Here is a 26,395-nt window from a genome sequence, read left to right as displayed (position 1 = left end):
TTGGTTGTCACAAATTATCCCTTTTTTATTTTGAGTTTGTTACCAAATTGAAGCGGTTATAGTTATTTTAATGCTTTCTTTCCCTTTAGCCTTTATGTTATAATTAAGTGTTTACTAACCTATTCTAGTATAGAGTTGCAATTTTCTGATTCTATCTGTCTATCACCTTGCTTAAAGCTTTGTATACCTTTGCCTTTCTGTTTCAGGTAGGAGAGCTCCTTTCAGCATTTCTTGTAAGGCAGGTCTAGCGGCCATGAACTCCCTCAGCATTTGTTTGTCTGGAGAAGTTTTTATTTCTCCTTCATATATGAAATGTAACTTTGCTGGATAGAATATTCTTGGCTAACAGTTTTTATCTTTCAATATTTTGAATATATAATTCCACTCTCTCCTGGCCTGCAGGGTTTCTGCTGAGAAATCCACACATAGCCTAATGGAAATTCCTTGTGGGTTATTATTTTCTTCTCTCTGGCCACCCTTAATATTCTTTCTTTGTCATTGACTTTGACAATTTTAATATAGTGTTTCTTGGAGAAAGTCTTTTTGCATTGACATAATTAGCTGTTCTATTAGCTTCATGTACTTGTATATCCAGTTCTTTCTTCAGGTTTGGGAAGTTCTTAGCTGTTATTTCTTTAAATAAGCTCTCTGCTCCCTTCTCCCTCTCTTCTCTTTCTGGGATACCCATTATTCTTATGTTGCTTTTCCTACAGATAGTCAGATATTTCTTGTAGAATTTCTCCATTTTAAAAAAATCTTAGTTCTCTCTCCTCTTCTACCTGAATCATTTCTAGACTTCTATCTTCAAGCCACTACTTCTCTTTCATATGGTCTGCTTTATTTCCAATGTTTTCTACTATATATTTTATCTCGTTTGTGTATTCTTCAGCTCCAGAATTTCTGCTTGGTTCTTTTTTAAAGTTTCAATCTCTTTTGTGAAGTACTCTTTCTGTTTATTCATTTTATCCCTGAGCTCATTGAACTGTCTTTCTGAGTTTTCTTGTAACTCATTGAGTTTCTTCATGACAGCTATTTTGAATTCTTTGTCAGTTAGATTGCAATTTTCCATGACTTTAAATTTGATTTCTGGACAACTGTCATTTTCTTTTTGTGATACTGTGTTAACTGTATTTTTTCATGGTGCTTGATGAGTTGTTCCTCTGCTGGTGCATTTGTGGTAGCAAATACCTTTCTTATTTGGGTAAGGATTTTGTTTGCCTTGATTCTAGGCTACTTCTGGTTTTATTTGAGAGTCTGCACTTTCCACCCTCCACTGCCTCTGCCAGAGGTGTCATCAGCACACTCCTTGTGCTGCTTATACCTCTGAGGTTGCTGGTGCCTTGCTGCTTATGATGTCACTGCAGTTGTGGGTGTCACCACTGGGGACACTGGGCTGGAAAGCACCTCTGCTGCTTCTGGAGTCACCTGTGTCATGGGTTCCCCCACTGTGGCAAGGGGAGGGGGAGAATAGGTAGGAGCCAGGGTCATGGGCACCTCTGCCACATCCAGGTTTGTTGGGTCTGCAAGTGCTGATGCTATGGGCAGGGGGCTGAAGTTGTGGGCACCACTGCAGGCGGGGGGGACTGGGGTCATGGGCTCCCCTGTCACTGTTACCTGGCTCTCCACAGTCTTGGTGCTGCTGCCACATGTGCAACATGCACTGCTGCCCCCAGGTTTTCTGAGGGTGCTGGCACCACTGCTGCCAGGGCCACTGAGTTCACGGGTGTCACCACCACTGCTGAGTTGGCCAGGGTCATTGGTGACACTACCACCACCATGGAGGAGGGGTACTTGGGTTGTGAGTGCTGCAGAGGTTCCTAAATCCTCTGGTCTTGGGCACCAATACGGTTCCTGGAATCTTAGGTCATGGGCACCGCTGCCTCTGCCTGGGGCCCAGGGTCTTATATGCAGTCTCTGCTGCCAGAAGGGCTGGTGTGGGAGATGATGCCACCAGGAAGGGGGAGAGGGCTGGTTTGCAGGCATCAATGTGGTTTCTGAAGCCCCTGGTTGTAAGCACCACATGCCACTGCTGGGGAGGAGGAGGGACTGAGTCACGAGTGCCATGGCAATTCCTGCAGCCTCTGGTCTCAGGCACTGGCATGATTCTTGGAACTTCAGGTCATGGGCACTGCTGCTGCCACCAGGATGCAGTCCCCGCTGCTGGGAGGGCCAGGGTTGAAGGCACTGCCACTTGGAGAGGGGGTGAGGGCTGGGTCACAGGTATCATCCTGGTTCTTGGAGCCTCTGGTCATGACCTGACCGCAGTTCCTGGAGCCTTCAGGAATATGAACTTCCTGGATTCCTGGGGCCTCCCTTCATGGGCACTGCCACAGTTCCTAGAGCCTCTGTTTGTAGGTGCAGCCTCAGTTCCTGGAGCTTCCAGTCTCTGGAGCTACCACCACTGCTCCCTGGTTCCACTGCCTCCAGGAGGTCCAGTCCAACCCCCTTTGGATGTATAGATATATGAATCTCTCAGGCATTCTGGCGTGCTGTGCAGAGTCCGTTGTTGGTCTATGGATGTCCTACTGGTTGTAACTTAGAGGGGAGAGACAAAGGGAGCAACTTACGCCACCATGATGCTGATGTCACTCCCTGATTACATTTACATAAAGATGAAAAACAAGCAAAATTAATTTATATTGTCTATGCGTGACCACATATATCTTAAAACTAGTAGTAAAAGTAAGGGAATTATTATCCCCCAAAAGCAGGGTAGTGTTGACATTTAGAAGGAAGGAAGTAGTTATGGTTAAGGAGGAGCATGTAGGTAGCGGGTTGATATGGTGCTGACAAAATTCTAACTTGTGACCAAGCATTGGTTACATGGTTCTCAACTCCGTTAATATTTGTTTAACTGCATATAGGTGTATGCTCTCCTCTGAACACAAATTTGAAAAAGTTACACTTTCCGTCTGCTTCCTACTATTGATTAGAAATGCAATTGATTTTTATACATTGATTTTTTAATCAAGCAACTTTTTAAAAACTTTCATATGTGTAGTTAAATAATCTATAGATGGTGAATTTTAAAAATACAATGGTATTAGCTGAGAAAAATTACAATCTTATTTCCCCCTTTCCAGTTATTTGATTTATTTTTCTTGACTTATTATTCTGGCTTTTACCTTCAGTATAATGTTAAATAGAAGTCACATCAGGTTGCTGAACTTAAAGGAAACATTCTTAATGTTTTTCCATTAATTGTGATTTTTACCATAGGATTTGTAGAGATATCTTTTATCAAACTAAGGAAGTTCTCTTCTATCACTTTTTACAAATCATTTTTAAATTAAAAATTGATGTTAAATTTTATCAAACATGTTTTCCTCACCAACTGAGCTCTTAATATCCAATATTATATTTTTTAGTTCTTCAAGTTCATTATGGATACTTTTTGGATCTGTTTCTTTTATATGTCCTTAGTTTTCTCATATTTAATCACTTATTTTTTAAATCTAACATTATACTTATTTGTATCTTTTCTTTCTAATAATTCAGATATATGGAGTATCTGCAGGTCTCGTTCCACTGTCTGATGTTTTTGCTGGCTTTTATATATGATGCTTTATTTCATATTGTGTTTTTGAATTTAAGTTCATAATTCCAGAAACTTTACCTCTGGGAATCCTTTGAAGCCTGGGTTTTCGGTGAGTTTCTCCAGAGAGTATTTTCATTTTCTTTTTCAGGCTACCAGGAGGTTTTACCAGCTTTGGACACTTTAAACTATATTTGTGGCTAGAGGTTTTTCAAACTACTCATCTAGTGGGAATTCAGGTTGTAAATGCACATAAGGGGTGGATTTGGCTATAAATTTTCAAGGAGGATTTATTTTTCTTTCCTTGCATTCAATGCCAAAGTTCAGTCGGATATTTCTCCTTGAATTATTCTGGAGGCAGAGAGGGAGCAAGGCAGACTTGCTTCTAGTATATTCTTATTTTGAAGGTATAGTTCCTTGGGACCTCAGCTCTATGTTGGGGATATTTTCTATTAGACACCCCAACTGGGCTGACTCCTGGACTTCGCCTGTTCTCCGCTGGGTCTTGAGAGGGTCTGAAAACCAAAGTTCAAGTCTACATTTTTGTCAAATGTTATCAAGTTGAAAGTCATCCTTCAACTTATTTTTCCTCTGGGTTCCAGCTTACATTTATCTTTTGGCCTCTGAGTGTTTCTTTACAAATTTTTCAACTCTTGGATGCTGTTAAAAATATTTTTAAATATTTTGTCCAGCATTTTTGTTGTTCTTTTTCCATTGACAGGGTTGTTCAGATTACTTAGTTTGTGAGGATGCCAGAAGCAATAACTTAAACTTTATGATTTCTGACCTCTCTTTCAACTTTGTAGTTGATGCCGTGTTCACTATATTAAATGATTTGTGGTTGGTAAGTGCTATATTTCTAAAAAGAAGTAACTTGTGGAGAGTAAGCAATGTAATTGTCCACTCAGGAGAGGTTTTTGGGCCACATGTTCTCATAGCTTATGCATCAGTGCCCTTGCCTTTGGCTGTTCTATTTAACACACTGGGGATTTCTAGTTAAACAGTAAATTCAGTTTAACTAAAACTTCATTCTGTAACCATTTCCTAGAATGCAATAACACTGACTTGATAATTGTTGAAACTTCTTTCTTTTAATAAAGGATAGCCTTCTAAAATAATGTCATAATCCATATGATATAAGATTAACTAAATGTTTAACAATATAAACCACTTAGACATTAAACACTTCTTTTTCTGTTAAATATACAACATTTTTATGAGAAGAGCATGGTCTTCTTAATTACATAGGTGTGTATTCTTAAATCACATTCTTGGTTATCTATAATTATTATTCTTGTGATGACAATAGTACCAACCTCACAGACTGGTAAGAATTTCATGGGTATATGTATGTGGAAGTTTTTTGCACATCATAAAGCAATACAAAGTTACCAAATATATTTTATGAAATTAAATGTTACATCATCTGAATTCTTGTAGCACTTTAAAAAATCATAGGTGGATACAAGTTTATTTTTCTTTATAAATTATGAGCTTAATGATGGAAGAAAATCTAATGTAATCAAATGAAATCTCTAGAATTTAGCACCTTGCCTGACACAGTAAACATTTAATCACAAAGAATGTTTGTTTAATTAATAATAAATGAGAAATAGTTTTAATGAGATGTTTTTGATACATCTGATATCATAGAAACATTCATTTTTTAAGGATATTTATTTAGACTAGGGATTTTCATGTCTTTTGCTTTCTTCTTCCATATTTTGTATCTGCTAAAGGATGTCTGTAACAGCTGAAAATAATGGGCCTTTGTGGTTATAAGGGCAATGTTAAGATGACTGTCCCATGTGTGAAATGGGAGAGTTTGATTGAATAATGTGAAGTATTTTTCCCAGATGTAAGATCTTATGAGGTATGGATCATTAATGAAGTGTATGTAGACTTTTAATGTCTACCCTGCAGTGTTAACATGGTCACCTTTAGCCTAGAAAATGCATACTGGAAGACATGTAGACAAATGTATGCAGATAGGCAAAATTTCCAAGCACATGCACATTTTCTTTTGCAATACTTATCTAGTCCACTTTTTAAAATAGGACCATGCAAGACTCTATCTCTCTAAATAATCCTCCTTAGATTGCTTTTCAAAGACATAATTCATTGCCTCATCCTCTTTTTTTCTCTGACCATCAAAAATGATTTCCTTTGGGTATGATCAATTTAGGGCTATTTTCTATAATTTTCAAGCCACAACTGGATAGACTAATAAAATAATCCATAAGATTGTGTTAATATATTTTTGGAGGAGGAATTATCACCAGGTCCAGTCTATTATGTTTGTCCTGAATCATTTAAATATAATCAAATACAGTATCCTTGTGATTGTTGTTTTGGTAGAAATAGTGACTTTATTATTAGGAACTTCAAACTTGATTGCAGTGAGGTTAGTGCCTAAGACCTCAGAGTAAGCAGAGATTTCGAGGTCAGCAGATTGTAAACATGTTCAATTTGCAAGTTTCCATCAGGCTTTTGGGTATGTGGAGTATGTTTAGGTGAGCACCAATTATAAATACAGCTACTTTTTATGTTTTTTATAGATCTTTTATTTCTTTACATGTGTACTATCTAGAATAGTACTATGAACAATATTGGTGTTTAAAAAATGGTTAATAAATACTATATTACTGAGAATTAGATGTATTTCAAAATTAATATTTTACTTGGGGAAATGAATGAGAAGGAGCCTCATTTAATCCTTCCATTACAAATATTTCTTCACTAGCAGGCATATCCTTTTAATATTTAGTCCAAATTTATAAATGTTGTCAAATGCCCTTCCATTCACTTTTTGATAACTAGAAACATTGCTTTTTAAGATTTTCTCCATTTTCCTTAGTAGTATGTTAAAAGCAAGAAAGAAAAGCAAATGTTAAGTGTAAGGACACATTCTAAATATTGCTGAAGAGATAACGTTTTGTTGTCAACTTAGATTGTGAAGCGAGTGGATGGAAATCAAAATGCACTCACAAGAGGTAGTCTTTTGAGACTTCCATTGATGTTACCCATAAGGAGTGCCCAGGTTATCTGTGTGAACTATTGTGTGACTATAGATCCAGGGATTTTCCTCTTTTGCTATCAAACTCCCTTTAGGCAGTGAATCAAGGGAGTATAAACTGAAAAACCTACAGATAAGGGATTTTGAGTACTTATAAATAATTCATCCATCCCTTATGGCATTTAAATGACTATGAAAAGTTACTGACCTATGGGCATGTCATGCTTTTTCTTTTCATGTCAGTTTCTTGGTTTCTACGTGGCTTCCTTTTCCTACTTTTACTTTTGAAAAGTAAGAACATAAGAAATTATTATTTCAATATGCTTTCGGTTTTCACAAACCATCACTTGGAAAGAAAACATTTAAAATTTTATGTTAAAAAGATCAATCACTTAAGAACAGAAATCACTACAGCACAATTTGATTGCAAACTGTGCATTTTGTGCATGTTTTACAGTATATACAGAGTTTGCATATTAGCAAAATTCACTTTAAACATTTTTTTGATCAGAAATTCCTATCTGGGAGCCGGCCCCATGGCTGAGTGGTTAAGTTTATGCTTCAGCGACCCAGGGTTTCCCTGGTTCTGATCCTGGGCACGGACCTGGCACTCATCAGGCCGTGCAGATGTGGCGTCCCACATAGCACAACCAGAGGCACTCGCAACTAGAATATACAACTATGTACTGGGGGCTTTGGAGAGAAGAAAGGGAAGAAAAAGAAAATATTGGCAACAGTTGTTATCTCAGGTGCCAATCTTAAAAAAAAAAAAGAAATTCCTATCTATCTGTACCTTTCCCTTCTCTGTTGTCTCTTGCATTTGGCTTCCACAGAAATGCAGACATGACATGAAAGAAATTGATATCACAAATTTAGGAAAACAAATAAGACTGAGGATGGCAAATTGATAACACAAATCCAACTATTAACCTCCTCATACCAATAACAGTTAACACCGATTAAACAGAGTACTTTTCACCTTGTCCTCATTAAGATGTGACACCTTCAAGTAGCACTCTAGAAAGATACTAGATGTCCAACAGAGGTAGAAAAAAACCTAACAGCATTCCCCATTGCTGATTGAAAAAAAAAGTTTCAGAAATAAAGATTCAGTTCAATTTATTTCACATTTTACAGATATAGTTGTATTAAGTAAGAGATGAATATTCAAAATGATGACTGAGGCAATGCATGGCTTGATTATTAATTAATTAATTAATTATTGAGTCCTGATTATATATCAAGCATTGAACTATACCCTGAATATACAAAGATAAGAGCCTTGCTCTCAATCTATTAGGATTGTCATACAAATAAACCATTTCAGTACCCAGTAATAAACAATAAAAATAATATGGAAAATGCTATAGGAGCACAGAGAAAAAGAGAACTGTCTGTTATTGCCCAGAGTACCTTAAGAAGACTTTTACTGAGAAAGTAATAACATTTGAATATGTCTTGAAAGATGAGTAGGAAAATGAATTGGAGAGATGGGCAAGAACAAGACTACTCCAGGAAGAAATAACGACAAAGGCAAAAGTAGGATTATGATGAGGTACATCTAGATTAGGGAGAGATGAATCATTTGGTGAGGTTGGACAGCCCGAAAGGAGAAAAATTTGGGATTCCAGGCTATAAAGAGCTTTGTATATCATGTCTAAGAGTTTGAGTTTCTGGTGTGGATGTGGAGAAAAGGGAATCCTTGTGCACTGTTGGTGGGATTGTAAATTGGTACGGCCACTGTGGAAAACAATATGGAGGTCCCTCAAAAAAAAATAGAACTAGCATATGATCAAGCTATTACACTTCTGGGTATTTATCTGAAGGAAATGAAAACACTGACTCAAAAAGATATCTGCACTTCCATGTTCATAGCAGCATTATTTGCAATGGGCAAGACATGTAAACAATCTAAGTCCATCAATGGATGAATGGATAAAGAAATTGTAGTATGTATACACACACACACACACACACATATATGCATACAATGGAATATTACTCAGCCATAAAAAATGAGGAAATCCTACCATTTGCCACAACATGGATGGACCTTGAAAGTATTATGCTAAGTTAAATAAGTCAGACAGAGAAAGAAAGGTACTGTATTATCTCACTTATATGTGGAATCTAATTTAAAAAGAAACAACCTCATGGAAAGAGATCAGTTTTGTGGTTACCAGAGGTGGTGGGTCAGGGGAGGGAGAATTAGAGGAAGGTGGTCAAAAGGTACAAACTTCCAGTCATAAGAAAGATATGTACTAAGGATGTAACGTACAGCATGGTGACTACAGTTAACACTGCTGTATGATATATAGGAGAGTTATCAAGAGTAAATCCTAAGAGTTCTCATCACAACGACAAATTTTTTTTTGTATCTATATGAAATGATGGATGTTAACTAACCCTATTGGGGTAATCATTTCACAATATATGTAAATCAAACCATCATGCTGTACACCTTAAACTTATACAGTGATATATGTCAATTATTTCTCAATAAAACTGGGAAAAAAGAGTTTGAGTTTTATCCTTTAGGTAGTGAGGAGAAACTAAAGATTTTAAGCAAAGGAAGGTATATGGTAACTTAGTTAACAGTATGAAAGATGAAATAGAAAATAAAGATCCTGGTGGCAGAAATATCACTTAGAATAGTGATCCCTCAAATGGAATGAACATACCCTAGGGAAACTTAAACCCTCCACTGGAATATGGAAAGAATATCTTAGAATATTTACTTTTATTTAAAAATAAGAAAGAGATTAAGCTTTCCTTATATTTAATATATAGATTGACAGATATATTTAATTGTGTATATATTTAAATACACTTATAATGGGGTTGTGTACTCAAACATAATTCTTTACTGATAGAGCTGTGCCCTTTTAGAGCTGCTCTCTACTGTTCTCTGTCCTGACCACAGGCTAGGGAGGCTGACTTCTATGGTTGGCTTCAACCAGGTTCCTATCCTCTCTGGCTTTCAGCTGGATTCAGCCAATGGAGAGTAATGGCATAAGACTGAAGGATGAGGAAAGAGTGAATTTGGGGATTTTATTCCCCGGGCTTTCACCTTGCTAACATGAGGGTTTGGTAGGACTGATCCCCTCTACTGGGACAGCAGCTTTTGTTGGGGAGAAGAAAAGAGGGGATGAGAGGAGAAGAGAAAAAACTGAGATGGAGGATATATTTAACTTATGCTGCTGTCCAATTGAGTAGCTATTGAGCCACAAGAGCCACATAGGTGACTGAGGAGCTGAATTTTAAATTTTATTAAATTTTACTTAATTTGAATTTAAAACTTAAAACTGGCACTTAATTCAGTTATTGGGAAACTATTTTGGAAGAACTTGGGTTAATTTTGTAAAATCTAAATACAGATCAAGTATTTCTGATGAAGACTTAACATCCAAATTGAGATCTGCTATAAGCAAAAGGCCAGATTTTGAAAACTTACTATGGAAAAAAATGTAAAATAGCTTATTAATAATTTTTATATTTATTTCATCCTAAAGTGACAAGATTTGGGATATATTGGGTTAAATAAAGCGTGTTATTAAAATAATTTCACTTGTTTTTTCTACATTTTTAATATGTGGCTGTTAGAAAATTTAAAATTACCTATGTGCCTCACATTATATTTATATTGGACAGTGCTGAATTAAGGAGATCCAATATTTTCCCACTGAGGACAAAGCAGGAAAATTTAATTAAAAAAAGCAAAGATTAACTTCTGGTCCAGAGAAAATGGCATAGACTCTTCTCTGCTATGTATGACAAAAGGAGAACCCTGACAGACGGAAAGAAGGCAAACTGGTTAGGGAATGGAGAAACAACAGAGTGGCAGGGTGTCTTATGCCTTCCCCACCACCCATCATAAGAAGGCAACCCAGGTCCAACATTTCTTAGGCCCTAATCTAGAAACAAAAGGCGGCTCAGGGAGGCTCATTCCTCCCTTGTATCTAATTGGAGTGTCACCAAAAACACTAGACAAGCCCAGCAGAACCCACAAAGTTTTCCAGCTAACAATAAGTTGCCAGTGGAAGAACTCTCCTCTTTCCTTGCCAGGACTGAGACACCTCCCCACCCAGCTGCCACCAGACACTGGGCATGGGTGGGGAAAGCACCAGGAAGGGTTCCATTACAACAAGCACGTTGCCTGGAAAGCCCCTTTATCTCTGCAGGCCCGATACTCCCCTCCTACTCACAGACACACCACACACATATGGGAGGACCTGGTAAGGGTGATCATGCTACAACAAGCAGCTACAGCCAAAGAAGCAAACTCTTCCAAAAAATAGAAGAGGAAGGAAGACTTCCCAACTCATTTTATGAAGCCAGTATTACCATGATACTAAAACAAGTAAAAGACAATATAAAAGAGAAAACTATAGACCAACATCTCTCATGAACTTAAATGTAAAAGTCCTAAATAAAATAATCGTAAATCAAAGAAAAAAGTATACATCCTGACCAAGTGGGATTTGTTCTAGGTATGGAAGGCTGGTTCAACACAGAAAATCACTATAACCCACTATAAAAATAGGCTAAAGAAGAAATGTCATATAATCATATCAACTGAGGCAGAAAAAACATTTGACAAAATCCAATGCTTATTCGTGATAAAAACACTCAGTAAGTTAGGAATAGAGAGGAATTTCCTCAACTTGATAACGAGCATCTATAAAACCCTGAAGCTAATGTCATATTTAGTGGTGAAAGACTGAATATTCTCCCTCTAAGATCATATACAAGGCAAGGATGTTTACTCTCGCTGCTCTTATTCAACATATTACTGGGAGTTCTGGTCAGGGCAATAAGACAAGAAAAACAAAAGAAAAGAAAAGGCATACAGATTAGAAAGTAAGAAATAAAACTGTCTGTATTGTCAGATGACATGATTGTTTACATAGGCAAACCCAAAAGATCCACAAAAAAGTCTCCTAGAACTAATAAATGAATTAGGAAATGTTACAGGATAGTAGATAAACACACAAAAATCCATCATATTTCTATATGCTAACAATAAACATGAAAAATATGTTTACCCAAAACACGTGAGAACTGAAATGAAAAACACAATACCATTTACAATCACTCCAAAGAAAGTGAAATATTTAAATATAAACCCAATAAAACACATACAGGGTCTATATGTTGAAAATTTAAAAATCCTGATGAAAGGAATCAAAGAGGAGATAAATAACTGGAGAGGTTTACCACACTCATGGATTAGAAACTCAACATAGTAAAGACATCAATTCTCTGCAAACTGATCTATAGGTTTAATGCAATTCTTATCAAAATCTTAGCAAGATATTTTGCATACATAGCCAAGCTTACTCTAAAATTTATATGGAAACAAATAGGCCTTAGAATAGCTAAAAAGAATCTTGATATATAATAAAGTGAGAGGAAACCTTCTACCTGATATTAAGGCTTGCTATATAGCTCTGGTAATCAAGATAGTGTGGCACTGGCAGAGAGACACACTGATCAATGGAAAAGAATCTGGAATCCAGAAATATCCCCTTCCAGGTACGACCAACTGATTTTTGACAAAAGTGCAATAAGAATTTAATGAAGGAAGGACAGGTTTTCAACAAATGGTGCTAGAGCAATTGGACACCAATAAGCCAAAATAATAATGATAATAATAGTAACCTTGACCTAAACCTCATACCTTTATACAAAAATTAACTCAAATGAATCAAACACATGAATGTAAAACATAAAACTATTAAACTTTTAGAATAAAACAAAAAAGAAAATCTTCTGGATCTTGGGCTAGGCAACAAATTCTCAGACTGGACACCAAATGCACTATCAATAAAAGTAAAATTGATAAATTGGGCCTCACCAAAATTAAAAACATTTGTTCTGTGAATGACCCTAATAAGAAAGTGAAAGATATACATGGAAACAAAATATCTGCAGACCACATATCTGACAAAGAACTAGTATCTAGAATATGTGAGGAACTCTCAAAACTTATCAGTTAAAAAAAAGACAATTAGAAACTGAGAAGACATGAAGAGACATTTCACCAAAGAGGAAGAGGATGACAAAAAAGCTGTTCAACATCATACACTATTAAGGAAACGCAAATTAAAACCACAATGAGATTTCACTACATACCTATCAGAATGGTTAAAATAAACAAAACAATGACACCAACAAATGTTGATGAGTATGCAGAGAAACTGGATCACTTATACATTACTGGTGGAAATGTAAAATGGTGCAGCCCCTCTGGAAAACAGTTTGGTTTTTCTTATAAAATTAAATGTGCAACAATCATATGACTCAGCAATTGCACTCATGAGCATTTATCCCCGAGAATTGAAAATTTACATTCACACAAAAATCTGTACACAAATGTTTATAGATCCTTTGTTCATAATAGCAAAAAAATCAAACAACCCAGATATCTTTCAATGAGTGGTTAAACAAACTATGGTAAGTCTGTATGAACTACGACTCAGCAATTAAAAGGAACAAATTATTGATATACACAACAGTTTGGATGTATCTCCATGGAATTAGCTTAGTGAACAAAGTCAATCCCTAAGATTACCTACTATAATAGTCCATTTACATAACAATCTTGAAATGACAAAATTACTGAAATGGAGAACAGACTAATTGCTGCCGGGGACTAGGAATGGGTAGGGTTCGGGGGAAGGGAATTATGTGTGAGAACAAAAGGACAACATGAGGGATGCTTGTGATGATACATTATTTCTTACAGTTGCATATGAACCTACAGTTATCTCAAAATAAAAAAAATTAAAAAGCTAAACATTTATCCTGATGAACTTTTTGTCCTGCTATGATAATAAGAAAATCCTAAAAAATCTTCAAGGGAGCGAAAAAAGACTTTTTTTTTTCCACATAAAATGGTAGAAAACTAACCTGCAACAGACTTCCTCTACTTTACACGTGGGATGCCTACCACAGCATGGCTTTTGCCAAGCGGTGCCATGTCTGCACCTGGGATCCGAACTGGCAAACCCCTGACTGCTGAGAAGAAGAACGTGTGAACTTAACCCCTGTGCCACCAGGCCGGCCCCAAGAGTGGAGAACCTTCAATCAAGGAAGGTAGTAAGGATGTTTCCTTCTCATCAAAGTCTAGGGTTTCAGATGGCCAAAGGAGCTGCTATTAAGCTGAGAGACAGGGGTTGAGTAAAACTTAGAGGCCAGTAAATGAAAGACCAAAGTCTTTAGGCTTAAATACATGTCTAGATATAGAACTGGCCTGTAGTGCACAGACCAGAAATCAAGTACATTTTTGAAGTAAATTTTTTACTGTAAAGAAAAAATCCCAAAGAAAACAAACACAAAATACAAGCTAAATCTTATAACTGTTTAACCCATAAAGCAATTCCCAGGCCTCCAGCATGAAGCTAGTTGCAAAAGCTCTGCCACTATACTTCAAATATAGCTATGGAAGATAATGGAAAAGAAAAAAAAGAGCCTCCCAAAGGGCAAAGAAAGACACCACAGAGGAAAATCTTTAAAATCCTTCCAGAAGACACAATCAGAGGGACTTCCAATTACCGCACTGCTATGCTATGTAATTTTTGCAGTCCCTGCCCTGGAAGGTTTGATAATGGCTGAGAATCAGTGACTGGTGTGTGTTTTCCCTATTTTCCCTTTTTTGAATGAGAGCTTCGTTTTGGTTGTTCTATTAATACTTCATCATTTAATATTAAATAATCAGAGGTCATAAAACATGCCTGGAAAACAAGTACCATATATGAATCTGAGGGAGAAGATGGTTATCACCCACAGAGCTCGGATTTTGAGATGCAGTAACTGTATGGTACATGGGAATGTGTTCTCTTGGGAATAGGTTGATATGATTTTATATGAGAGAGGGTTGTTCATGGATAGTTGGGCTGTAAGTCTGCTAGGTGTTCCCCAAATCAACCCATTCTCAATTTATAATCTAATAATAGAAACCTATCAGCTATACTGAAGAGCTTAATTAGAGAAAAATGTTACATGAAACTGATAAATTTGATAACCAAAATGAGGTGGATTATTCTTTAACAGAACATAAATTATGAAAATTATTTAAACCACTTGTCATGGAAGACATTGAGAAATTTCTTAGAAATGTATTATTTGAAAGAACACTGGGCATTAGATCAGTTCACAACTCACCATGAAAAAATAGATTATTCAGATGTCTTTATTTTTGTTCGAATGTCAATTTTAAAATTGCAGACCATAGAATAGTTGGAAATCCCCTGGTTTTATGAAGCAAAGGAAATTTTTACACAAAAATCTAATAAAATAGTACCAATAAAAATCATACTAGACTAGTTTAATTTATACATTTGGATGTAAACATTATATTTAAAAATTTAGAAGACAATGGAAAACTTTTAATAATTCTGTAGAAAATTATCTTAAAATTAAAATTTGATACCCAGGAAAAGATATAACTTAAGAAAAGTTTAAAACATTTTTCAACATGAGAGGAGACATCAAGTTTAGCACTGGTAATTTTTCATAAAAAAGTCAATCATGTATTACTACAATGACCAAGAATAAAATTAACGGAATTTATCATTTAAAGAAAGTGTGTGGTGAAGAATTATATGACTCACTAAAAGGTGAATGTAAACAGCCACCTTTTAATATATAGATATTTATATCTAATCACTATTTTTTCAGTTTTGGTTTTCTAAGAATGAGGAAGTTACCTGTTTGCTTCTGCGTTCTGATAAAAGTTGATGATCTTAATTTAGCGATTCAGAAGCTTACGGGCTTGGTTGCATTCCAGTTAATCTGTCTCTTGGGCACTGATTCAGCAGTTGAAATAACTGTGGTATTTAAGGTGATAACGATTAACCTTCAATATCAGGTGTTTCCCATGAAGTGTTTCCATTTATGGAAATCACTTTTTCTCTGAATTGATGAAAGCCAGATCTATTTTAAAGCTTGTAGCCTCCACATTTATTCTATTAGTCAGTGATGTAAGTGTGTGATGGATCAGACTGTTAAAGAGTACTATTTTATAATTTGAAGTTGGTTGATGTGGTAGGCTGAATGATGGCTCCTAAAGATATCAAGTCTTAATCTCTGGAAGCTGTAAATACGGAAAAGTAGTCTTTGCATAGGTGATTAAGTTAAGGATGTTGAGATGGGGAGATTATCCTGGTTTATTCAGGTGGAACCTAAATGCAATGACAGGCATTATAAGGAAAAGTAGAGGGAGATTTGACACAGAGGAAGAAAAGGCAGCATTGTGACTATGGAGGCAGAGATTGGAGTGATGTAGCTGCAAGTCCAGAAATGCCTCAGGAATTCGAGCAGCCGTGAGAAGCTGGAAGAGGCGAAGAACAGATTTTCCCCTAGAACCTCCAGAGAGTGTGACCCCATCAACACTCCCAACATTTCTGAACACCCGTCAACATTTCTTCCTAGTGATAGTGATTTTAGACTTCTAGCCTCCAGAACTGTGAAAGAATAGATATCTGTTATTTTAAGCCACGAAATTTGTGGTAATTTATTACAGCACCTATAGAAAATTAATACAGTTGATGTTATAAATTTTCATGCATCCACCCAGGAGCTTAGCAGGTACACTTATTCTAGAAAATTGATGATAACTCCTGAAAATAAAATAAAAGCATGTTTAATATAGGGTGATTTGTTGGAAATCACACTATGCTTTTTAAGACATTTTTATTTTTTAATAAAAAGTGCATATTTTAAGGTATACAACATGATGATTTGATATACTTCATAAAATGATTACTACAGTCAAGCTAATTAACATATCATCTCCTCACATAGTGACCATTTTTTTTGTGATGAGAGCACCTGAAATCTACTCTCAGCAAAATTCCAGTGTTCAATGCAGTATTTTTAACTACAGTCATCATGCTGTACCTTAGCTCTCTAGACATTCATCTTACTTAAGGATGACTTTGTACCCTTTGATATCTCCCTATTCCCCCTGCCTCCCCACCACTTGTAACCACCATTCTGCTCTTTATTTCTATGTATTCAACTTTTTGTAGATTCCATATATGTTAGATCACACAGTTTTTTTCTTTCTGTGTCTGGCATATTTCACTTAGCATAAAGTCCTCCAGGTCCATTTATGTTCGTGAAAATGATAGATCTTCTTTTTAAGGCTGAACAATATTCCATTGTGTATATATACCATGATTTCTTTATCCATTCACCTGCTTATGTACACAGGTTGTTTCCATATCTTGGCGTGACTATTGTGAATAATGCCCCAATGGTGAGTTGGGGACACTGAAGTCCATTACTAATGATTGTTCCAACCTTGGGTATGAGAGAGAAGGGATAACAAGGAGCAAGTAGCAGTAGGGTCTTCTATCGTTTGGAAACTATCACAGCTGGAAGGAGAAAACATGAATGGATGCAGAGGACAGATGGATCATAGGATGAATGGAGATCCCATGCTCATCTTGTATGAGAGATTTTATACATTTTGTGCAAAGGCCAAATTTGTTTCCCTGGTAACAGGCATAGGTAGCAAGGCAGGTAAGAATATTTGGAAATAAGAATGCAAGGAAAGAAGCAATCTTTCCTTTCAAAAATATAAAATAGTGGGCACTCTATGCACATTAAAGTAATCAACACTACCATAGCTTGTAGTCAGTTTTGTGGTCTGTCAGGAAAAATCCTTTCAATTCCTCTATGTTCATAGTCTGCAGCATATATATACTACTCTATCATTCCTGTTTCCTCTATTTATTATCACCACAATATTTTTTCAGTGTATGTACACTTCAAAATGACTGAATTTTCATGTAGATTTTATAGAATATATTAAAAAATAAAAATTATAAGCTGCTATTATTTTTGACTTTACAAAGTGAAAGGCTTCTACCAATTGATCACTATTCCTGTGCTAATCTCCCCTTTCCTGAATTTGTAGAATGGATTTAATAAAAATCTTTTGACTTAATATTCTAAACTTTGTTAATATTCCAATCTCGATTAGATAATTTAGTGGGAGCCACAGGCTCTAATTTACCAACTGTTTCATACACCAAAATCTTGATCAGGCTTAAGTGCTTTTGAACAAATGACCTTTTGAACCATTGTAATAGCCAGCACAAATACCATATTAAATTTCCAGGTGTAAGAAAATAGACATTGCCTTAGAAATCTAAGACAACAATAATACCTTAGTTATCTATTGCTGCTAACAGATGACCCCCAAAACATAGTCACTTAAAAATGATACTTATTATCTCTTATTTCTGTGGATCAGAAATTTGGGCATGGTTTAGCTGCGTCTACAGCTTAGACTCTCACAGGGCTGCAATGAAGGTCTCAGCTGGGGCCTTATTCATCTCAGGGTACATGTGGGGCATTTATTACCTGCTTCCAAGCTGGCTTAGTGTTGTTGGCAGGATTCACTGTCTTGCAGGCTGTTGAGCTGAAGGTCTCGATTTCTTGCTGGATTTTGGGTGGAGGCTGCCCTCAGTCCCTTGCCATATGGGCCTTTCTGTAGGACACCTCATAACATAGCAGCTTGCTTTATCAAAGTGCACAAGTGAGAGTAAGAGCACCAGCAAGACAGAAGTCACAGTCTTGTAAGTTAATCTTGGAAGAGGCATGGCATCACTCTTGCTCTATTCTGTTTTTAGCAGTGAATCATTAGGTTCAGCCCACACCCAAGGGGAAGGGATTACACAAGGGCTTAAATATTAGGATATGGGGGAGAGGGCATTAGGCACCATTTTAGAAGGCAGTCTATCAGAGACATCGCTTTTTATTTTTCAGTTGAATAACAATGTAAGTGGGTTCATTTATTGGAATTTGCTTTGAATCAAATTACTTCTTTTTCAAATGACTCAGTTGCTATGTAGTTGTTATTTGAGGATATATGTATTGACATTGCTCTGATTTAAAAAAAGATGCTTTTGTGTTATTTCAGTACAAATCACAAAGCAGCGGACTTAGCTTTCTAACAAGCAATACTTCTCTACCTCTCTTCCAACAAATCTGTTTAACTGTCTTCTCATCTTACAGATTCTACTGGTGAATTATATTATACCAAACTTGACCCGATCCACAGTACAAACTTACCATACATTGTAATGTCAAGTTCATTTTAAACTGAGACTATAAATATAGTTTCTGATAACCTTACAAGCAAGTATATTCATATACATCAGCATAACCAAGTCTATCTTAATGTTATTTTTTTATTGCAGTAACATTGGATTATAACATTATACAGCTTTCAGATGTACATCATAACATATTTCGAATTCTGTGTAGATTGCATCACGTTCACCACTATCTTAACGTTATTTAAACTTGCAAACCATATCACCATGTATCTAAAGTTCTTTCTTGCTTTATTTTTCTTGATAGTACTTTGCACCATCTCATATACAGAATGTTTTCCTTGTGGAGTTATTCATTGACTGTTTCCCCCTATAGAATGTAAACTCCATGAAGGAAAATCTTTTTACTGGTATCTTTAATGCTAGAGCAAAGTTGGACACACAATAGGAACTGATGAATGTCCACGCATGCCTTGACTCCTTTACGTTTTGATTCCCAAGATAATTCTTTCTAGGCTTTTGCCAGTTTTATACCAGCCTTTGTGAACATGCTGGAAAATTATTTATTTCTACAGTTTACAACCAACAATGTAATGTTCTTTCCAGGAATTTTAATATTTCTCATTAAAGGATCATATGTCTCAGTTTCCCCACTTTCAGAGTAAAAATACAATTTTTCCCTTTGAAAATGTTTTAGCCAACTGCTAAACTTTCTGGAACAAAGCCAGATAGAAATACAAATAAACCACAAATAAAATAACAAGTAAATAATTTTATTAAGCTTAAGGTGAAGATATTCTTAATATTCCCAGTATCCCCTATTTTAAAGATTATGTTTATGCAGATTTTCTCTTGCTAAATGTATATATTTTTAAAACAAACGTGTCAATCCATGAATAGAAAGCAAAATGAGATTGCCAGCAGGGTAAAAAAAATGACAAAATTTAAAAGAGATCTAAGTGTTTTTATTCACACATAATATTTTCAAACTATTTATGAAGTTATTTTTCATTTAGGCACAAAGTTTTACCTCTTGAAATTGTTTCTCACTTTTGTCTCGTATTTTTTTTATTGAGGTATAATTGACATATAACTTTATATTAGCATTAGGTGTACAGCATAACGATTCGATATTGTATACATTGTGAAATGATCACCAAAGTAAGTCTAGCTAACATCCGTCACCATACAGTTATATTTTTTTTTTTTGTCTGATGAGGACTTTTAAGATCTATTCTCTCAGCAACTTTCAAATATGCAATACAGTATTGTTAACCGTAGTCACCGTGCTGTACATTACATCTCTATGACTTATTTTATAACTGGAGGTTTGTACCCTTTGACCCCCTTTACCCATTTCGCCCATCCCCCGACCCCCACCTCTGGCAACCACCAGTCTTCTGTTCTCTGTATCTATGAGCTTTTTTTTCAGATTCTCACATATAAGTGAGGTCATATGGTTTTTGTCTTTCTCTATCTGACTTATTTCACTTAGCATAATGCCCTCAAGGTCCAACCACGTAGTTGCAAATGGTGAGATTTCATTCTTTTTTATTGCTGAATAATATTTGATTATGTATATATACCACATTCTCTTTGTCCATTCATCCATTGATGGACACTTATCTTGGCTATTTTAAATAATGCTACAATGAACATGGGGGTTAACGTATTTTTTTAAGTTAGTGTTTTCATTTTCTTTGGATAAATACCCAGAAGTGGAATTGTGAGATCATATGGTGGTTGAATTTTTAATTTTTTGAGGGACCTCAATATTGTTTTCCATAGTGGCTGTTCCAATTTATGTTCCTACCAATAGTGCACAAGGGTTCCCTTTTCTCCACATCCTCATCAACACTTGTTATTTCTTGTCTTTTTGATAATAGCCATTCTAAGAGGTGTGAGGTGATATCTTATTGTGGTTTTGATTTGCATTACCCTGATTAATAATGCTGATTATTTTTTCATGTACCTGATGGTCATCTGTATGTCTTCTTTGGAAAAATTCATTGTCTTAACTATGTTGGAAAGAAACTCTCTATTACTTTCCATTGACACGACTGACTAAAGGAATAATGTATTTTCCCACACAATTATTTTCTTTAATGCCAAATTAAATGTTTTATTAAGAGTGAAACCAAAATATTAGAAAATTGGTATCAATCTCAATAATCATTAATTGCTGACTCCTGTTTCTACCTCACATTTACTTATATATTTTATTTTAAAATGCCTTTATACCTCTATCCATTTTCTGGAATGAAAGGCTATTTTGAGGGAATATTTATAACTTCACAATTACTTAGCATCAAACAACTCTATAGTTGTTTACAGCTCTGGCTCTTTAACTTTAGAGAACTGTGTTGGGGGTTTTCAAGACCACCTTCATACTCAATGATTCACTAGAAGGATTCACAGGACTCAGAAGCTGTTATAGTCACAGTTATGGTTTATTACAGTGAAAGTAATACAGATGATGATGAAAGGGAAAAGATTCACGAGGTGAAGTCCAGCAGAAAGCAGGTACAAGTTTCCAAGTCCTTCCTCCCTCCACACCCCCAGAGGAGTTGCATGGGATGCACTTAATTCTCCCAACAACAGTGTGTGACAACACATACAACGTGTTGCCAACCAGGAAAGCTCACCCAAGCCTTGATGTCTGGGTTTTTTACTGGAGGTAAGTCACATAGTAAGGTACTACCTGCACAACTGACCTCAGTTACTCAGACTCCACGCTCCCAGAGCAAAAACAGTGTTTACCGTAAATCACATTGCTGGTATAAACTATAGGGTCAAAATGGTACAGGTAGAACATTCCAAGAGTTCAGAAGCTGGCCATGGGCTGGTCCTGAAAACAGGCCTTTCTTGGGAATGTGCAGAGCTTGAGCAATCCAGATCCACTGAGTTAGTCTTTTCTACACAGGAACACATTCTGTGACCACTGCTTTCAAAAACAGCTTCGTGAAGAACAATCCCCTAAATATTTAGCTCATTTCTTCATCTGAGTTCTCTTTTCATCTTTCTCTAAACATCAAAAAGCAAGAAGAACAGAAAGAGGAAGGGCATTATCATTCAACCCTATCACCATCATTTTTCTATAAACAGGGATGGTTAACCAATCTTCTTTAAAACAAGAGAAGCTACCTCTTCTTCTGGAGAAGAGTAACCATTGGTCAGCTAAGTTGTATAATCACTAATGCAATTATATGTGTCCTTTTAGCAGCAACTCTGTTGTGGGATGACATATTAAATTGCTTCTGTTATTATACACCCAGTACAAATACCACAAACAATTTTGTGAAAAAATAGTTCTCTTTCAAGCCAAGGCTTGAAACAACTATGCATAAAACTCATTGACTTTAGTTGTATTTTAAAATCAGTTTGTTTTATGTTTGTGTGTTGTGTGTGTGTCATTTCTTTGACCACAGAATTCATACATCACAAAGAGTAGAAGTTTTAAAAAGTAAAAATAGCATCTCTGCCTCTCATCCCACTCTCCAGAGTTAACACTTGTATCAGGGATGCCTAATAATAATTATAATAGTAACCACCACCACCAAAAACACCCTATATGGTAGCTTAAATATCCAGGGATTCAATTGTCTTCATAGCAAAAAATGAGGTAGGTAGCCCAGTGCTGGTGTTGTTGCTCTAAGATGCCAGGAGAGACTCAAGGACATTATTTTTTTCTCTATTGTGTTGGTTCTAGTCCTCATGGTTGCTGTCTCATGGTCACCAAATGGCTGCTGCACCTCCAGGCTTCACAGTGGCATTCTAGGCAGGGTAAAAGAAGAGGAAGAGGTAGCAACAGTAGACTTCTGATTATAGATCATTAGCCATGAAAATTTCACATGCTCAACCTTAGCTGCAAAGAAGTATGGGAGACAGTTGTTATCTTTTACAGTCTCCACAGGAAAGACAGGAGAGAAGCGAGCTGAAGATGAGGTCAGATAAGCCAACATACAACAACAACTATACAGCTTCTCTCTCTCTCCACAAAAACACATACATATGTAGATATGTTCATTTAAATATATAACTTATTCAAATGATAGCATACAATATGTAATTCTATAACTTGGTTTGTACCCTTAAATATGTATTAGACATCTTTCCTTATCAGTCACATGCAGATTTTCTTTATACTTTGCGAAGGTGCAGATTATATGGATATGTCATAATTATTTTAACCAGTTCCTGATTGATGGGCAGTTATATATTTAGATGTCAGCACTATTATCAATGTGCTACAGTGAATATCCTAGAATATATATCCATTTGCACTTGTGTGAGTATATCTTCAGGTTAAATTCCTTGAAGTGTAATTGCTGGATTAAAAGGTACGCACATTTTAAATCTTCTTAATGGGGATTTAAAGAGAGATAAAAAGTGGTTTTGCAATTATAATGGGAGGTAATATGTCCAATTTTATATTAGATACAAAGGGAAGTTTCTAGTGAAAAATTCAAAAGCTTCTAGTATAACACTGCATAGTGAAAAACGAAAGGCAAGTTTTGTTTCAAAAGGGATGTTTGTAAAATTCTGGAAGATATAGGAAGATCTAAAGGGGTAGGAGGAATACAGGTTGCAGGAGGAGCATACATATTTACGACAGATTTAGAGGATGCTAATATATCTGTTTCAGGTATTAGTCCTTTAGCCCAGACTTTTAGATGCATACAAATCACCTGTTAAAATTTGGGTTCTGAGGTTCTGGCCCGGTGGCCCAGTGTTTAAGTGCGTGCATTCTGCTTCGGCGGCCTGGGGTTTGCCGGTTCGGATCCTGGGTGCAGACATGGCACCGCTTGGCATGCCATGCTGTAGTAGGCGTCCCATATATAAAGTAGAGGAAGATGGGAATGGATGTTAGCTCAGGGCCAGTCTTCCTCAGTGAAAAGAGGAGGATTGGCAGCAGTTAGCTCAGGGCTAATCTTCCCCGAAAAAAAAAAAAAATTCGGGTTCTGAGCCTGCAGGTCCAGAATATGACCTGAGATTCTGCATTTCTAAGAAGCTCCCAGGTGATGCAGATGCTGCTGGGGGTGAGGCTTTAGCCAACCTTCATGGATCAGAAGTTGCTTTCTAACTCAAGAGGAATGTGAAGCACTAATTGTGATTTGCAATTACTCCTTAGGGAGCACTCCTTAGGGAGCACTATCAGGTAGGGTTCCAAGCTACAAACATCTCATTGTGTCATTGGCACAATACCAATTGTAGATCACAATGATTGGTATTAGCACCAGCATTAGGAGATGACAGTGGTAACTGTGGCTTATATGTGTTCAAATAACATAATAGGCTTCTTGGGCCTAGGGTGAGATGCCCTTGAAGTAAGAGGAGAAGGACTTGGAAGACACTCTGTGGTTGCTGACGGAGCATTTGTGTGATCTCACATAAAAGAGCCGTATGGAACTCCATATATAACTTGGAGTAGGGAGAGACAGTGGAATTTTGTAGCAGGCTGGATGTCTATAACAGGAGCTTGTGGCAAGGGTTGTAGAAATATGAGTAGTTACTGCTATTCTGATACCATCTAAGCCCAGAGCAAATATGACTTCAAGAAACACAGGTTCATATCCTCTGTCCATTTTTTGATTGGGTTGTTTTTGTTGTTGTTGTTGTTGTTGTTGCTGAGTTGTGTGAGTTCTTTATATACTTTGGATATCAACCCCTTGTCTGATAAATGATTTGCAAATATTTTCTCCCAGTTGGTGGGTTGTCTTTCCATTTTGTTGACAGTTTCCTTTGCTTTGTAAAAGCTTTTTAGTCTGATGTAGTTCCATTTGTTAACTTTTTCTTTTGTTTCCCTTACCTGAGTAAGGTATTCATGGTATTCAAAAAGATGTTGCTAAGACCAATGTCAAAGAGTGTACTGCCTATATTTTCTTCTAAGATTTTTATGGTTTCACTTCTTACATTCAAATCTTTAATCCATTTGGAGTTAATTTTTGTGTATGGTACAAGATAATGGTCTACTTTCATTCTTTTGCATGTGGCTGTCCACTTTTCCCAGCACCATTTATTGAAGAGACTTTCCTTTCTCCACTGTATGTTCTTGGCTCCTTTGTCAAAGATTAACTGTCCACTGATCTGTGGTTTTATTTATGGGCTTTCAGGTTTGATCCATTGATCTATTTGTCTGTTTTTGTGCCAGTATCATGCTGTTTTGATTACTATAGCTTTATAGTATGTTCTGAAGTCAGGGATTGTGATACCTCCAGCTTTGTTCTTTTTTCTCAGGATTGCTTTGGCTGTTCAGGGTCTTTCGTTCCATATAAATTTTTGGATTCTTTGTTCTATTTCTTTGAAGAATGTCATTGAGATTCTGATTGGAATTGCATTGAATCTGTATATTGCTTTAGGTAGTATGGACATTTCAACTATGTTTATTCTTCTGACCCATGAACATAGAATATCTTTCCATTTCTTCCTCAATTTCTTTCAATAGTGACTTATAGTTTTCAGTATACAGGTCTTTCACCTCTTTGGTTAAATTTATTCCTAGGTATTTTATTCTTTTTGTTGTGATTGTAAATGGGATTGTATTCTTGATTTCTTTTCCAGCTAGTTCATTGTTGGTGTATAGGAATGCAACTGATTTTCAAAAAAATTTTTTCTGCCTTTTCTCCCCAAATTCCCCTGGTACATAGTTGTATATTTTAGCTGTGGGTCCTTCTAGTTGTGGCATGTGGGATGCCACCTCAGCATGGCCTGATGAGTGGTGCCATGTCTGCACCCAGGATCCGAACCAGTGAAACCCTTGGCCGCCGAAGCGGAGTGCACGAACTTAATCACTTGGCCACAGGGCTGGCCCCGCAAGTGATTTTTTTAAATTGATTTTGTACCTTGCAACTTTGCTGTAGTTGTTATTTCTAGTGGTTTTCTGCTGGATTCTTTATGGTTTTCTCTACATAGAATCATATCACCTACAAATAGCAAAAATTTCACTTACTCCTTTCCAATTTGGATTCCTTTTCTTTCTTTTTCTTGCCTAATTGCTCTGGCCAATACCACTAGTACTATGTTGAATAAGAGTGGCGAGAGTAGGCACCCTTATCTTGTTCCTGTTCTCAGAGGGAGGGCTTTTAGTTTTTCCCCTTGAGTATGATGTTGGCAGTGGGTTTGTCATATATGGCCTTTATTATGCTGAGGTACTTTCCTTCAATACCAATTTTATTGAGAGTTTTTTTTTAATCATAAATGGATGTTGGATTTCGTCAAATGCTTTCTCTGCATCTATTGAGATAATCATGTGATTTTTATTCCTCATTTTGTTAATGTGGTGTATCACATTGAGCTGCGATGTTGAACCATCCCTGCATCCCTGGAATGAATCCCACTTGATCGTAGTGTACGATTCTTTTACTGTATTGCTTTATTCAGTTGGCCAATATTTTGTTGAGGAATTTTGCATCTAAGAACAGACATTTTTCAAAGGAAGATATACAGATGGCCAACAGGCACATGAAAAGATGCTCAACATCACAATTGTTAGGGAAATGCAAATCAAAACTACAATGAGATATCACCTTACACCAGTCAGAATGGCTGTAATTACCCAGACCAAAAACAACAAATGTTGGAGAGGGTGTAGAGAAAAAGGAATGCTTATATACTGCTGGTGGGAATGCAAACTGGTGAAGCCACTATGGAAAACAGTACAGAGATTCCTCAAAAGACTGAAAATAGAAATACCATATGACTCAGCTATCCCACTACTGGGTATCTCCCCAAACAACTTGAAATCAACAATCTAAAATAACATACGTACCCCTA

The sequence above is a fragment of the Equus caballus genome, chromosome X, assembly GCF_041296265.1.
Source record: "Equus caballus isolate H_3958 breed thoroughbred chromosome X, TB-T2T, whole genome shotgun sequence".
In the NCBI taxonomy this organism is placed as follows: domain Eukaryota; kingdom Metazoa; phylum Chordata; class Mammalia; order Perissodactyla; family Equidae; genus Equus; species Equus caballus.
The sequence above is the reverse complement of the archived record's forward strand: the minus strand, read 5'-3'. Positions refer to the sequence as shown.